This window comes from Spermophilus citellus (assembly GCF_964194105.1).
Source record: "Spermophilus citellus genome assembly, chromosome: 1".
In the NCBI taxonomy this organism is placed as follows: domain Eukaryota; kingdom Metazoa; phylum Chordata; class Mammalia; order Rodentia; family Sciuridae; genus Spermophilus; species Spermophilus citellus.
The window spans coordinates 28493741-28510276 of record NC_138182.1 but is presented as its reverse complement, the minus strand read 5'-3'; the positions used below and the strand labels follow the sequence as shown (position 1 = coordinate 28510276).

The 16536-nt window shown below is 39.8% G+C and overlaps 1 protein-coding gene across 5 annotated transcripts in view; it reads right to left on the bottom strand.

Annotated features, from left to right (window-relative positions):
• FRY (FRY microtubule binding protein) overlaps positions 1 to 16536 on the bottom strand; it is a gene marked incomplete at its 5' end in the record, with an annotated part of 420839 nt that overhangs the window by 258591 nt on the left and 145712 nt on the right. The window contains one exon of one of the 5 annotated variants that reach the window (XM_081286097.1): positions 9006 to 9028. The exons of the other annotated variants lie outside the window; for them this stretch is intronic. Of the gene's footprint in view, positions 1 to 9005; positions 9029 to 16536 lie in introns of those variants that run through there. 5 annotated transcript variants of the gene reach the window in all.

Here is a 16536-nt window from a genome sequence, read left to right as displayed (position 1 = left end):
TGAGAGTAACTCAAGAGGTCCATAGTCAGACCCTTTAGTTCACATATATACGTGTAGCCTAGGCTATTTTAACTACATCCATGGCTCAGCTATTGCCTCATGCTTTTTTTTTTATCTCTCATCTCTCTCCAGCAGACCTTTGCCACAGGTTACCTCTTTTCATCGTCTTGTCCATCTCAACCATGCTCAAGTAGCTGATTGTTAACAAAGAAGTAGCTCTAACCAAGAAAGACAATGAGGTCTTATTTTAATGTTTTCTTTTAATACATATTCACGTCCACAATGTTTTTGAATTTCACAAATGGAGAAATGGAGGCATTTAAAAACAAGGATTATGGTCAGAGAATAAATCTAAAAATTGATCTTATTTCTGCAAACTTTCCTCGGGAGTTCTGTCGGTGGCATTTCACTGGGTTTTATTCATTTCTTCTGGGTGACTGCTCATGAACCACAAGTCTGTGGTGTTCTAAGAGTTAACTATTGACCTGGTGGATGGCCACGGCCCCCGTGGGAACTACATGAGCTGAGTTCAGTGTCGCCTGCATCCTGGTGGACTGCCTGGTAGGCACAATAAACACGTGGAAACAGAAAGTTGTTTGCTTTGTGATGGAAAAAATTCCTGACATTTCTCAAGATGCACAGTGCAGAGAAGTGGACCAAGAACTGCTCAGGGTTGGCCAACGATGCCTGAAAATAAGGCTGGCCTTGGGAAGCAGTCTCATCCCAGCCTTGCTTATTAAACCATCTGCCACCACGGGACAGTCAAACGTAGCTGTGGGGAAATGTGTAAAGAAGTAGAGTCCCCATTCCAATTTCAAACAATGCAGGCCCTTACCCAACCCTGTGCTTTATTTGGAGGATAAAAATAAACACACCAGCAGGATTGATTGCTAATAACAGATCATATAATGAACTACAAAGGGGTTCTACGTCAGGTAGACCACTAACTCCCACACACACACACACACACACACACAAACACACAGAGAGAGATTAATTCTTTAGCCAGTTAAGAACACAGACCTGGTAGATTTAAAAAAAAAAAAACAAAAAACCTCTTCTCTCGTGTGTGTGCGTGTATATGTGTGTGTGTGTGTGTGTGTGTGTGTGTGTGTGTGTGTGTATATATATATAAGTTGTGATGAACCTTTATTTTATTTTTTTATTTATATGTGGTGCTGAGAATCGAACTCAGAACCTCACACATGCTAGGCAAGCGCTCTACCACTGAGCCACAACCTCAGCCTTCTCATGTACTTTTAGTAATAAAAACAAAATAGGGGAAGCTTAGCAAAAAATAATCTGACTCTTGGTTTTGAAACACCAGCAATGAAGACTAAGGCCTCATCTGTCCTTGAAGGTGCTGAGCCCAGGCCTTTGCATTAGTTCCTCCTTCTGCCTAAACCCTCTCTCCCCAAGATACCCCACATGACTAGCACCTGCTCTTTCTTCAGATCTCTGCCCATCAACAAGATCTTCCCCGCCCATCAGCCACAACTTAAGGCTTCATTGCCTGTTACTGTAACCTCTCTTCCTTGCTTTATTTTATTCAAAACGTGTTTTACTCTCTGAATAACAAATACTCACATATTCATAGTCTGTGTCCCACCTCCACCAGAGTATAAGATCAGAAGGAGAAGGAATGTTGTAGGTGTTGTTCTCTGTTGTAATTCTAGTGCCCAGAACAAAGCCTGGCACGTGATAGATGCTCAAGGAATATTAAGTGAATGAATAAACGAACAAATGAATTTTGTTGCAATTTAATCTCCCTTCTGTCTATTGTGCAACGTACCTTAATGTGCCAAATTGGCATGTAATTTATGTCAAGCATTATCCACATAAACAAATGCTTAAGATAGCACCTCTCTGCTTATGAACTGTGACAGACTGTGATTAAAGGTCAGGTTTGAGTGTTTCTAAAAACATTTCATTTTCTCCACTTCTCTGCTCACACAGCCTCCGGGTAGGTAATCCTGTGATGGTCAAGGCTGAGGGGCTGCTGGATGGTCTACCCAAGCCCCAGTTTCCTCAATCTAATTAAATACCACCCACCCCAGCTGCAGCCATTTCAATGGATCTGTAGTGCCTTTTGCCCAAACTTTGGATGCAATGGGGCTGGCTGTGTGGGGGATCAGATTGAATCAGGACAGTGAATGTAGATCTGGCCTCTAAAATCAAGGATGGCCAAGGTAAGGGAGAAAGAAGGCATACCGAGCTGAGCTGGGTAACTTCTGACCATGGCCTGAGTGGGTGGGCCTGCGTGGGCACCTTGGGGACATTTCAAAGGAGCTGGTGCACATCACCTTTAAGCCCAGGCACTGTAAAATGTATGCATTCTGTTTTGCAAATGGTGTTCTCTGCTTAGATTGAAAACAACTTCCATTTCCCCACATGATGAATGAAATGCTGTAAATGGATTTGGCCTTTTAGAAATCATCAGGAGCACAACTTGAAAGGCCTTTTGCCATAAATATGATACAACCAGGGGAACATTCAAAACTCAGCTAGGGATACAAAAAAATTTGGAGTGGGCACTTTTAACTTTAATGTGTCTAATTAGAGGCCCACTTGATGTGTGGAGGCTAGATCTTCAGTGAGGTGCAGCTGATACACATTATTGTTAGTTCTAGGACAAGAGTGTACTGTTGTGACCTGTTCTGGATGAAACTCAAGGTGTTGTACTTATCACATTTGTTAGTGAAGCGAAGGTGGGAGGGCACTAAAAATAATAAAAGACCTCTAGGATCTTGCCTGGGAAGGGGCGGGGCAGGTACTGTACCTTGGCACCTTTCCCCCCAAATAGCTATCAAAGGCAGGGTGCCTCCTATATTACTTACATGCCCATTCATTTCATAACACATATAATCACATATTTATGTGTTTACTTGCTTATTGGCAGCCTTCACTGATAGATTTTAAGTTCCTAAAGAGGCAGGGACAGTGTCTACTTGGTTCCTGATGTACACCCAGTTTCCATGCCTGGCATGAGGTGGGTACTCAGGTCAGATTTAGTGAATGACGAACTTAATGAATGAATAAACTATGGGAAGGATGGAAAAGACAGAACTAAAAAGAAATGGTTTAAAGAACGTGGGTTTCTCACTGACTGCAAACTCACTGGCAGTCAACAAACGATGCTGGGGCTATGGAAGTTAATCTAGATGTCTAGAACATGGGAAGGAACCGTCCTGCCTGCATCTTCCCTCCTGCCTCTGTGTGTTCCAACTGAAAATGGACAGGTGCTATGGGGTGAATTGTGTCCTCTTTTGAGGGGACACATACATTCATGTTGAAGAACTAACCCCCTATAGTCACAATGTGACTGAATTTGGAGATAGGCCTTGAGAGAGGAGATTAAGTTAAAGTCATGAAGGTGGACCCTAACCCAATACTCCTAGAATCTTTATAAAAGGAGGAGATTGGACATAGAAACGTACAGAGAGAAGATCATGTGAGGACACAGGGACAAGGTAGCTATTAATGAGGTAAGAGTCAGGCCTTAGGAGGAACCACCTCTGCCAGCACCTTGGTCTTGAATTTCCAGCCTCTAGGAGTGTGAAGAATCATCCAGTCTGTGGTACTTTGTTACAGCATCTCTAGCAAACTAATACATATGAATAACTCTCTAGCCAACGAGGAGTGTACAGCTTGAAAATGAACTGGGTTGAGAGGGCAACAAGCACTTTCTCCAAATAATTCAACAATTGTTTTATGAAATAAAATAAAAGGGAAAACTTTATGACAAAAAAAGGACATCTGAAAATGGGATGAACTCTAATGTATTATAATTTATTTATTAAATGTACTGTTTATTGTCTGATATCTCTGGATAGATGTAAACTCTACAAGATCAGGAATAAATGTTCTGAGCAGGTTAATTTCCTTTGGGGATAGTGAGCTTCCTGTCATGGAGGCATGTAAGCAGAAGCTATGCATGTCGTTGGAAATCTCTTGCAGAGAGCAGGCACATGGTTAGGCTCCTTGAAGGTCATTTGCAAAGTTGGAGTTTCATTTATCTGATTTTACTTCTACTGATGAATGAGCTAGGTGTGTGTCATAGAAAAGGTCCGTAATAAAATACCTGTTCTCATCTAAAGAATCTAGTTAAAGTATCCAGGCTCTGAACTTCTATTTTGCATTTCTTCAACCTGAATATATTATCCACCCATTGTACTTCCTAGGAAAGAAAATAAATTTTAATTAATGCTTAGTGTAAATTGTTTTCTTAAAAAGACAGATCTTTTCATTTTTTTTTAAAGGAGATAGACATTTCTTCTGGTTTCAGCCTGTTTAATTTAGAGCATGAGTTCCAAGAGCAGAAGACTGCGGGGTCTTAATAAATGTCTAGTGATGAATAATTAATAATTAAAAATTATCATCTTCTTCTCATACTCCCAAGAGGAGCAGCAGATGGTGAATTCTGGCTGAGCCTGATTCTAGCTGTGCCTGTGGCTGCCCATAGATCTTGAAAGAAGCCAGCATTCAAAGAACACAGTGAAACTCACAGGAATCTCATGAATTTTGCTGTTGTTATTCCAAAGGTTCTTTTGGCAGAGACTCCGAGCCAGCAGATGAGCCTGTACTACACTTTCTCACAGCGATTCAGTTAAAAAAAAAAAAAAAATTCTAACAGATGACCTTACAGGACATCTTCCTACTTCATATCATGGAAGAATGTGAGTTCAATGTCAATGTCAAGATGTTAGGTTGATCGCAGCTCAGAAATGCAGAGCATGACAATGTTTAGAAAATTGAAGAGCATAGACTTTTTCTGTAAATACAATTTTTGTTTCATAATTCACTTTGGCAAATGTTTAACATTTTCCTGCTCCCATAAACTTGACTTCTAACTTGCTAAAATTCTGCCATGTGCCAAGAGTGATAGTACATATGGATATAGAATGGCAATTTCTGCAACCCAATACCTGTGTAAGTCTGTACCTTTGTTCCTATTCTAGCTGGATTTCCAAAATACTTAACTTCATAGGGAATATTACTACTCTCAGTGGAACCAAAGACACTATTAATAATGGGTTGGCAACTGGATTTAAAAACTTGCTATGAAATAAGATGGTGAAAAATCAAGCATGTTTACAATCCCCGAAAGTAGTGATCAATGCTACAAGGTAGACTAAATTCTAACAGTCAAATTTCCCACCCCACTCCCATGGCTTTCAGTGTGACCTTAAAGGTATTCAGAGAAATGCTTTGAAAATAAGTTGCTATGAACAGCCCATCTGTTTCCTGTTTCTCTTTATTGTTGGACAGGCAGGTCTAGGCAGGACTGCACTATATACAGAAAATCTGGTTTTCAGGCAGTGTTCATTATTCTGCCCAGTATTTTCCAAACTATTGTATAAATCATTTTTAAGGGGTATTTGAAGGAAAGGGTTTCCTGGTACATTGTGAAGGCTAGAAGCAGCATTTTTATGATGGAAACACACTTGATTTGGATTAGGAGGGTCTGTGGTTCAAGTCCAACCTCACCACCTAACAAATGGAAATCCTGAGCAAGTCACTTACCTTCCCTGTATTTCAGTTCCTGCCCATATGAAATCGGGAATTGATAACACATACCCCTTGGGACTGTAGTAAAGATGGGAACAGACAGTATAGTGGGTACTTTTCATGCATAATGTTGTTTAATCCTCATAACTCCATGACCTTGGTATGTTATCTTATTGGATGGAGAAAATAAGTTCAGAGAATTCAAGGTCACTTATAATAAATACTTGCTTGCCTGATGAAATATAATTTTATAAGCTTTAATAGTTCCAAGCCTGAATACAGATTGTACATACACTTTCTGGGGAAAAATACCATATCTTAACCAAATAAAAGACATCCACTGAGTGCCTTCTCTGGGCTACTTAATAGGCTACCTCACACCTGTTATTGCACTTAGCCCACACACCTGTGTGCGTGTCTATAAATGAGGGACTATGCCCATTTTAAAGATGGGAAAACTGAAGTTCATCAGAATCAGGTTATTGACTAAAATGGCAAAGCTGTGACTCTGGGTTCCAACTCAAGCTGTGCTCAGCACACAGCCTTCCTTTATGTGTTTTCATCTTTGCTAACATTAGTTAACTGAAGACAATTTTAAAAATCATAAAATATAATAGTAAAATGATACAATAATACTTGCTTATGTGACTACTAAGAATTATCATTATCACTTCATTTTTAGTGACTAAAATAAGTAAATCACAAAACAAAACACTGTAACATACATGAACATTAGCTCTTCTAAATTAATTCTGGCTAATACTGAATAATCTTTCTGTGTGGTCCTTACTCAGCCAACCAACATTCCTTACATTGTTCCCCAACAGGCAAACTTCCCCTGCCACTCCCCATGCCTCTTTCCACACTGTCAGGTTCTGCCCTTTCTAAAGCTTTGTTACGTTTTCTCCCTTTGCCTAGGACATGGTCCTCTTCACTAATTAGTTCAAATTCGGTCCATCACTTAACACCGTGGTCAAGATCCACTATTCCGTGAACCTTCTGACTATCCTTATGATGTATAATCTCTTCCACAGTCTCTTACTATATTTAATGACACCGTTATTCCATATGTCACTTGGTTACTAGCATTAGTGGTTCTAGACATGAAGTTCATCTCTCCAAATGGCTAATAACATCCTTGGGGGAAGAGATTATCTTTATTGTTTTTCTCTGCATTCCTATACCCAAGATGTTCTTGATAGTTGTATTACAATGGAAGAGAATGTTTTTTGAAAGAGGAAAAAGCCACAAAATCTATAAATGTTGCTAGCATTCCTTTTCTTACATGGTATATTTAAATAGTATTAATAAAAAATTCAACACACAAAGGAAACCTGCTTCAGCTAGGCACATATCACTGGCTAGTTTCTAGATTTGTACAATTCAGCATAATAGCTTTATAGTAACAGCTTAACAATGAAGTTTGATAAAATGGTATATAATACTAATGAAAGTGATATCACTTCTTCTGTAAATAGACGTCCCTGAGTCTTTAGTCATTCAACATATAACTAATGAGCACCAATTAATTTATTGATATTGTCTTGTATTCTCTGGACACTGCAGATGTTGTCTTGGCCCTCAACAGGCTGACATTGTAGTAGCAATACAATGGTCATTACTCACTATAATTGTGGTCATCATATAGGTTTCTATAATAATTACATTCTTTAATAAAATAGAATCACATGTATAACCCTGTGTCCTAAGTGTTCTATAATAGCACTGCTCATTGGATGGGATTTTTCAAACTTTGTGGGATGTTTTTGGTCCTTCAGTGATGAGGGAAGTTAGATTACTCCTGACATATTAAGGGCAGGTGGCAGAATTGATCCACATTCTGCAAAGTGTGGAGCTCTCCCACACAATGAAAAATTGTCCTATGTCCACCTGACTTTCAAATGCTCTGCTCCCCTAGACATCATATAGATGAAAAATTCATGTCTAATTATCTGAGTTAGGAATCTGTTTTAATATAAACAAAACTATTTTTGCACAAGTTTAATATCTCCTAAATTTTCAAGGAATGCAACTAGTACATATAAGGGGAGAAAAAACTAGACTTTGTTCTGTCTAGAGCTTTAACAATAATTAATCACCAAGTTGGAAAATTTTAAGGCTGAAAGCAATGCCACACCTGGCCCACACCTGTGTCAGTCTGCCTGGGGGCTGCCAGTGGCTCTCTGCAAGAGGTACACACATACCTATGTCAGCACTTGTTCCCAGGTGAGGGTGCCAGAGCACTGACAGTGCTAACATTCAGAACAGTTTAGCATGGATCACTGTCGCATTTTTCTCTTTCATACTACAGGTAGGTATTTAAATATAGATCATTTTTAAAAAAGTTAATGCATAGGTGAGTTACATTATCTTTGAATTTCATTTAAAAACAGTAAATGAAGTATGTAAAATGTTATCAAAGAGGGAACTAGGTCTAATAGGTTGAAAATCTCTAGCTCTAGGCTCTACAAAGCAATTTTAATACAAAGACCCTGAAAAAGCTATTGCATTAGCCCAAGAGGAATAAAAACATTCAATCAAGAGAGAAGTGACAAAGTAAGAAGATACAGTAATTTAGTAATGCTGTATAGTAATTTGTACTGTAAACCATGGTATATAGTGATCTGTGCTATATACCATGGTATACAGGTTACTGATACTGTATCATTAAGACATATTTATTAAACCAGGAAACCCAAAGAGGTATAAAACAGACCCCTGCCTTCAAGAGCTTGCAACATAATTGAATATAAAATTATTATATGCATTTTCTTATAAGCTAGGAGTACCCTGACACTAAGTAAACTGAATCTGATAGAGAGGACAAACATGATTCACCTAATTCCCAGGGCTACACCTGCTGATGGGCCCCAGGCAGATCATTCTTCCAGAGAGGTGATGTAGGCTAAGACAGGGTGACAGGACAAGAATGAGGTAGAAATATTTAAAGAGCAGATTCACTGAGGGGAAAACAGTGATGGGGGATAACAGTTGATATTATATCAATATTAAGATAAAAATCATATTTGGATGTACATACTGATAAATTCATTTTGGAGAGCTCCACAATTCTATTTTTAAAGCAACTTTACATTAAATTATAAATAAGAGCCTAAGTATTGGAAAGAGAAAACTTAGATTATATAGAGGTCCATAATTTTGGAGGAACGTGATGTTAGCATAGGTTAGTTAAACAGGAATTGAGTCACAGTGAAATTCACAGCACTTTAAGAAGGCTAAATAAAAACAGTGGGCGGGCTAAAAATGTGACAAAGTAATAGTATGAACCAAAGTAACATCTCAAAAACTTATTTTGAAAAAAAGGACAATGTTAACCCACAACACTGTTTGTCTGCAGCATCACCAGTTAAAGACGTGTTTTCTACACAGAGTAAAATAAGTTTTTTTCTTTCTCTTTTTTTTTTTTTTTTGAGACCACAGTTTTCAAAAAGACTTGACTAGTGCAAGGAAGGTGACCCATCTTCATTGGTACTCACTGCTTCACCTTGTGGCTGCATGGGTTTGGGCTGCTTCTCAGAGGTGAAGCTTCCTGGCCTGCTGTCCATTTCTGAAATGACACTTGATCCTTCCTGCGGCTGCCAAGTGGAGCCACTCAGCAAGCTCAGTCTACACAACAAGGCCACTCTGTCCTGGAACTACCATGACACTCACAGATGTTCAGGCGATGAGGTTCAATTTACTGTGTTCTCAAAATGTTCTTATAACTCAGTCATGTAAGCCACTTTCTCAGATTTTTCTGGGAGAAAAAGGGACCTACAAGGGAGAGCTTTCATCATGCACAAATAAGGTAACCATTAAGGCCAGGAAGCGTATTTTCCCTGGCCTTTGCTCTTAAAAAGAATTCATTTTACGTGATTAAGAAGTTATCTCAAAATGCTCCCATATACCAGGCCAAATAAGGATGTATGCATTCTCATAGGAACAGGGACTGTCAGCTAAATGCCATCTTAGAAACAAGCCTAAGAGCGCCCCAGAATTGGTTTTAATGGTATGCCTCTCTTCTCCCTCCACAGGAAACAAAAGAAAAATTCTGCCAAGAAGCAGAATACAACTAGATATTTTTTAAAGATTCTAAAAATTAATTATCAGGATGTAATGTGGTAGATTCAAGAAAAACTAGAATTTAGGGCTCATAGATTTATTAAATCTGTATTAAAAGCTATAATTACATTAACAATATCTGGCATGAGATAAGTTATTATAGTTCAATAAGGATACGACTATACATAATCTCTTTCTAAATTTATAATCTCTCATAGGAGTTTTAAAGGGGTGGTAGAGCAGGAATCAGACCATTTTACCTGTTAGGAAACTGAGGTTTTGAAAAACCACCTATGCCTTTGAAATGGGTAGTTGAAGGAAGACACAAAGGAGAAAGTTCACCTCATATAAATGAAGGTCCAGTGACTTCCCTGAAAAACGCCACACATCACAATTTTTCCTCTGCAAACACTGGAAATCTCTTTTACCACCAGTACTTCTAATATAAACATACACTGACTCCTGCCTGTCCCAGCTGAGCAGACATGAGTCTGGGCACAGGATCTGATTATAAAGTTATGTTAAGTAAAGGGATAAGTGTACCCACAGATGATGGAGGTTTACATCACTTCAAGAATGTATGTTCTGGAAACAACCGAGACTAGCCAGGAAGGAGGAATAGGTGTACGCCCAAGAAGCAGGTCCCTACCACAGAACAGGTCAGCCCAGAGAAGGGCCTGCAGCCTGAGGGGTGTTCACAGCCCCCCTAGATGGTTGAGACGTGCCTGCAAGAGACTTTATGTCTTCCTTAGCCTTGACTATTTGGTTTAGTTATTGCATTAAAATACTTGGGTAGATTAAAAACAATTGTTTTCTTGTTATTTCCTCATATCCTAATACTGTTTCTGAGAAAGTTATAAAAAGTCACAGCCCCCAGCTGCTTGGAATAATTCAAAGACCAACTTTGTTATAAGCCAAGGAAAGGGAAAAAAAATCATTTCGACTTTTACATTTTTCTACATTTTTAAAAAATATTAAAATATACCACTGAACAATTAAGTTGTTAAAACTTCAGTGATTTCTGTATAGAAATAGTATAAAAATAAACTTTTTAACCTGTGAAGTTTATACCTTCCTCAGCAGCACTGGTTTGTAAAGCTGCCTGCAGTTACTTCTAGAGAATTCTGATAACTAGGGTCTAGTGTTCTAGAAGCAGATGGGAACGAACACACATTCATATCCTCCCAGGGTCGCTCACTGCCCCACCAGACAATGAGCCAACGTTTAGAGATGTCGTCTCTTCTAAGTCTCTTTAGGAGAGAACCTCTGCGTGTCATTTATATTCTATTAGCCCCCAGCCCCATCCGGGACTCAAACCTTTGGCTTTGCCCCCTTGTGCCAGGTTCCTGACTGCATCTATGGTCCACCTGTTTGACCCAGTGCAGACAAGAGCAGTCCAGGTCCTGAGAGCCATATTTCACAGGGACCTTTGCAACAAGGAATGCCACCACCACCCCTGGTCCCTGAAAGCAGTGGTGATGGCAGCCACAGCGCTCTGGTTTGTGCCTTGGCTCTTGTGCCATCACCATCTTGGGAGTGCCAGGCTACCTGGCTGAGGCTGGCAGAGCGGGAAAACGCTTCACTTCGGTGCCAAGAAGGACCAGGCCATGGGGTCACCACGGTGAAGTGCCAAGCATGCTGAGGCACCGTGGGCCCCTCTCTCTCCGCCTCAGCGACACTGAGGGTAAGTCCCTGCCCAAGGCAACTGTGGGGTCACACCTCTGGAAAAGCTGGACTCCTCAAGATTGCTCCAGGCTTCTGAGTCCCCCACCGAGGAAGGAGCTGTATATTCTGGAATCCACAACCTGGGGGCCAGGCCGGTCTCAGTCCAAATCAGCCCCCAGCAACAGAGGAAACAGCCTCAGAGAGTTCGTCTTTGCTCTGGGTGAGTAAGTGACACCTAGTGGCAGCAATTAATAAAATCCCCAAAGGAGAGGAATGTTTGGAGCCAATAGCCACAGATGCAGGTAATGGAGATGGCAGTCACACTCAGGTTGGCATCTGCGCTCAGCCCCACCTTCCACTACCTCTGTGAGGGCTATCAATTCTAAAGGGCTCTCTATTTCCAATGCATTTTCTTAAACTTAATATCATGTGCATCTGACAAGAATCCTGGGGGGGGGTGATCATGATCACATGATAAAATTATATTTTCATGAAAAAGCCTCCTTGATATTTCCATATTCTCTTTACAAGTGACGTTGTAGAAAGCTGAAATTATAAAATCATTCCCCAGAGGATGCCCTGCCCCAATCCCCACAACCTTTAACATGATCACCCCAGCATCATTGTTAAATGGCAGAAATGACTGTGAACCTGGGACATTTATCCAGGTGGGCATGATCCGATTATGTGTACCCTAAAATGCAGAGTTTTCCCTGGCTGTTGGAAGACTTAGGGGCTTGAAGATGGATCCGTGCCCTTATAAGAAGAAACAACAGAGAACTTGTGTAAGCTCGCTCGCTCTCTGCCGTGTGAGGAGATAGTAAGAAGGTGGCCATCAGCAATGCACCAGAAAGAGCCCTCACCAATGTTCAACCATATAGGCACCTGAGCGTGGACCTCCAGTCTCCAGGACTGTGAGAAAGCAAATATCTTTTGTTTAAGCCACTAGCCTGTGGTTATCACAGCTGAGCAGAGAGCCTCCTCAGTTGATAGCCAACAAGAAAACAGAGACCTCGATCCTGCAACCACGAGAATCTGGATTCTGCCAATACGTGGAATGAGCCTAGAAAGACATTCTCTCCTGAGTCTCCAGCTGAGAGGCTGGGTTGGCCACAACCTTGCTTTGGGACTTGTGAGACCTTGAGGAGAATCAATCTGTAGCCATAGCTGGATTCCGGACTCCAGGAAACTGTGAGATAATAAGTGTCATTGTTTAAAATTGTCAATCAGTGGCAATTTGTTACATAATAATAGAAGGTCAATATAGATGGTTATCAAGTTTTTGAGTTATCCCCAAGTAGAGGTCCTAGAATTAAGATTCCATTGTTTTACACACACACACACACACACACACACACACCACCTATCCTGGTGCTAAGCCTTACTCTGAGCCATTTGCCATATTTTCCCCTTTCTAATTATTCCTGTGCCCACTCCCTAATTCAAGGCCTCTCATCTTTCATCTGGTTTCTCTCCTCTTGTGTCCCCACTCTTTCCTCTAACCCTAAGCAATGCTATCAGATTTGGTTTCTTTCTATCATGGTTCCAAATACCATTCTCTAAAAAGTGCTGATAGGAATAAAGCTTTTGCCAGTCCAGCACATAATGGAGTTTTTAAAAAATGTGTTTTTTTTAAATAAAACTATACATATATATTACACTTTAGGAATTTTTGTCGTAACTTTTTTGGTAAGATGCTCTGTATCTATGAAGTGACAATTATGGTTGTACTTGATGGCAGCACAAATGGTCACACATTCTTCCCTGTGGGGATGAATGTGTGACCCTTTGCAATGTGACTTAGAAGCTCCTTCCGCCAGGAGGAGTAACCTATTTATCAACCCCTTGACTGCAGACTTGCCTGTGTGAGCTGCTTTAGTCAATGGGGCATTAGCAAACATGAGGTAAGGGCTGGAAAGGGACTTGAGCACTGGGAACAAGGCCTGGCTGGCCCCTTGAGAGCAGAGATCATGTGCAGACAGCCCCTTGCTGCACAAACATAGGGTCCAGACATGTAGGAGACCATCCACCTCCAAGTGAACAGGCCCAGAACAAAGAGCTGGCAGAAGCACAGGGCACAAGAACCCTGTGCTACTGTAGGCCATGACCTTTGGGGTGGTCTCTTATGCAGCAATCTGATACAACAGAAGAAACTAATTTGCAATGGTGTGTGTGGATTTTTTTTTAAACTAAAAAGTGAATAAACTATTTGTAAGTCCTTATAATTTTCTAAACATGTGACTGGTCCAGGAAATCAGGCAAAACAACAAAATCTTGGAACTACTGCCTTAACCCCAAGCTCCAAATATGTATTTGTCTTGCTCAAAGGGCTACAAAAACGGCTCCATAGAGGAAGATTTGCATGCCTATTTATAGAGGGAAATTTTTCTGCTTGACAAGTGATAGCTGGCTAGAGGGCACAGAGGAGCTGAGTAAAAGCTGTGTCTACATGAGTGAGAGTCACAGCTGGAGCAGTAGGGTCCAGGAGAAAGGATACTCTGTCAAGAGCACCAGGGAGCTGTCAGGAAGCTTCAATAACCCAGATTTATCTTTCCTGTTGTTTTCTGGTGAGGATACCTGCTGAACCTTTGTTCTTTGAACTTCTTTTCTGGAGTAATGATTCACTTTGTCTCAAAAAGATTCTCTTTAACCCCTCACCATAGCATCCCTATCCCACCCACTCTCCACCTGCCCTTTAAGGTGGACACCCTTCAATCTGATACTCAGCAGTTCTGGACACTATCAAGGTTGAGGCCCCCATAGACCTTATGGAGGGAAAGAGGCTCAACCAATGTGGGCCAGGAAGGAATTAATTAGTTTGATGCCACCCTCTGAGCAAGGGCAGTGTGGCTGCCCCATGACTGCACAGCAATTACAGAATTAGCCCAGGTGCACAAAACGTATAATTTCCTACCAGAAAAAAACTTAGTTGTTTGCTGAACCATGTTTTTCTGATGTGTATTGGATTGATTTTTTTCATATAAGTTCCCAATTCTACAAATTTGGTATAACAGATAGAACTGATTAAAAAAAAAACATGAGCGGAAAAGGGTTTATGAACCAACCCTGGGGCTGGAAATAGCTTATACATTCTGGATAAAATATTGAAAATATCTTAAGTGCATTGATGAATTACCAGGAGAGTAAATAATGCATAGGCCTAAAACCCACGTCAAAGAACTCAGAGTTAATTGGATCCCCCGCTGTTGATTTTTCCTCTGGGGGCACTTGGAAACTCCTTGAACTTCAGCTTTGATTTTCAGTGACCACACAGGGTGCAGGTGAAAAGCCTAGAGATTTTCCCCAGATAGAGCATGGTCTAATAATAGTCCCTTCCCAGCACGAAGACTGCAAAGGCCTATACCTTTGGCATAAGTGAATGCAAAACGAAACCCCCATTCCTCCCCCTACAAGGGAATGCAAAAAAAAAAGAAAGAAAAATACATACATACATACACACAGACACACACACACACACACACACACACACACACACACACACATTTTTATAAACTAGAGAGTTCAAATCTAAGCATTGAGCACAGGGGGAAAGAATCACTGATGAGAACTTGGACTCACAAACTGGTCTTTAGGTTAGTTTAGAGCTCAAATCCCCACTACTTAAGTAGTCCAAATTATCTCAGCAATTACTGACCAAGTAGGGCCCTCGGGTAATGCTTCAAGTGGAAACATGTAAGACACTTTCAAAAAAACATATTTGTTCTAGGTTGAAAGAATTTCAATACATAAAGTTCCAAGGAAAATAAGCAATTTCTAAATATACAAGGAAACAAGAAATCATTAAAAAAAAATAAAAACACAGCTTGCAGAAACAACAGATAGCAGAAATAGACTGCCCAAAGACAGTGGATAATAGAATTATTAAATACAGATGCCAAGATAACTGTATTTACTCTTTCCATAAATAAAAGTTTCATATCATATGCATGGAACCAGAAATATTTTAAAATTCCAAATATATCAGAAAAAGAAATGAACTTATAGAAACAAATAAAATTGAATTGAAATTAGAAACAAAAAGACCCATTTAACAGCAGATTCGACACAGTTTGAAGAATTGGTGAACTAGAAGATATATCTGATGAAATGAACCAGAATCTACCACAAAAAGAAGGAAAACATGAATGAGAATAAAAGAAAAGGAAGACAGAATGAGAAATTCTAACACATAATTTAATTATAGTTCTGAAAGAGTAGGAATGACATTCTACTTATTACTTGAGTATTCCTCCAACTGTGTCTGTCAATTAAATTGAAATATAAGCACAGAAAATTCATACTATGAAAGAAATTTTAAAAAAGAGGGGTGACCCTTAGTATTGCAATGAATATAAAATTGTTACTAGGCTGTGCTAAAAGAAATACCTTGTCTTTGTGGCTCCTACACGATTAGATGACTTTTTTTTTTTTTTTTTTTTTTTTTTTTTTTTTTTTTTTTTTTTTTTTTTTTTTTGCCAAAGAATACTAGTGGTGGGCATTAACAACAAAAGAAGTTGAAGAGGTGAGCCACACAGACAATTTTAGGTTCCAGGCTAAAAGAGTGGAAATTAGTTGTTTGACTTAAAATATCTCCTTAATCATACCAACTAGGATGATTTAAAAAAAAAAAAAAGAAAATAAAAACTGTTAGGATGTGGAGAAAGTTGAGCCCTTGTGTATTACTGGGAGGAGAGTAAAAGGATGTAACCACTATGGAGAGCAGTTGTGGTAGAACCCCCCCAAATCAAAAACAGACCACCATCGGATTCAGCAATTCCACTTCTGGGCATATATCCCAAAGAATTTAAAGTAGGGTCTCAGAGAGATCTTTATCTACTCCGGTTCCTGGCAGCATTATTCATAATAAGCAACACAAGTAGAAACAACCCAAACTTCCATCAACAGAGTAAACAAAATGTGGTGCATACATACAGTGGAATATTATTCATCCTTAAAAAGGAAAGAAATTCTGACACATGCTACAACATAGATGAATCTAGAGGACATTAAGTGAAACAAGTTACTCACGAAAGGTCAAATCCTATATGACCCCACTCATATGAGGTATCTAGAATAGGCAAATTCACAGAGACAGAAATAATGGTGGTTGTCAAGGACTAGGGCATAGGGGAGAAGGGGGAATTAGTGTTGAGTGGATACAGATTTTTTTTAGTTTTGCAAGATGCACAGAGTTCTGGAGACTGCTTGCACAACAATGTGAATGTACTTAACACTCCTGTACTGTACACTTAAAAATGGCTAAAATTTTATGCTTTCTTAACCTCAATTTTAAAAAATGTC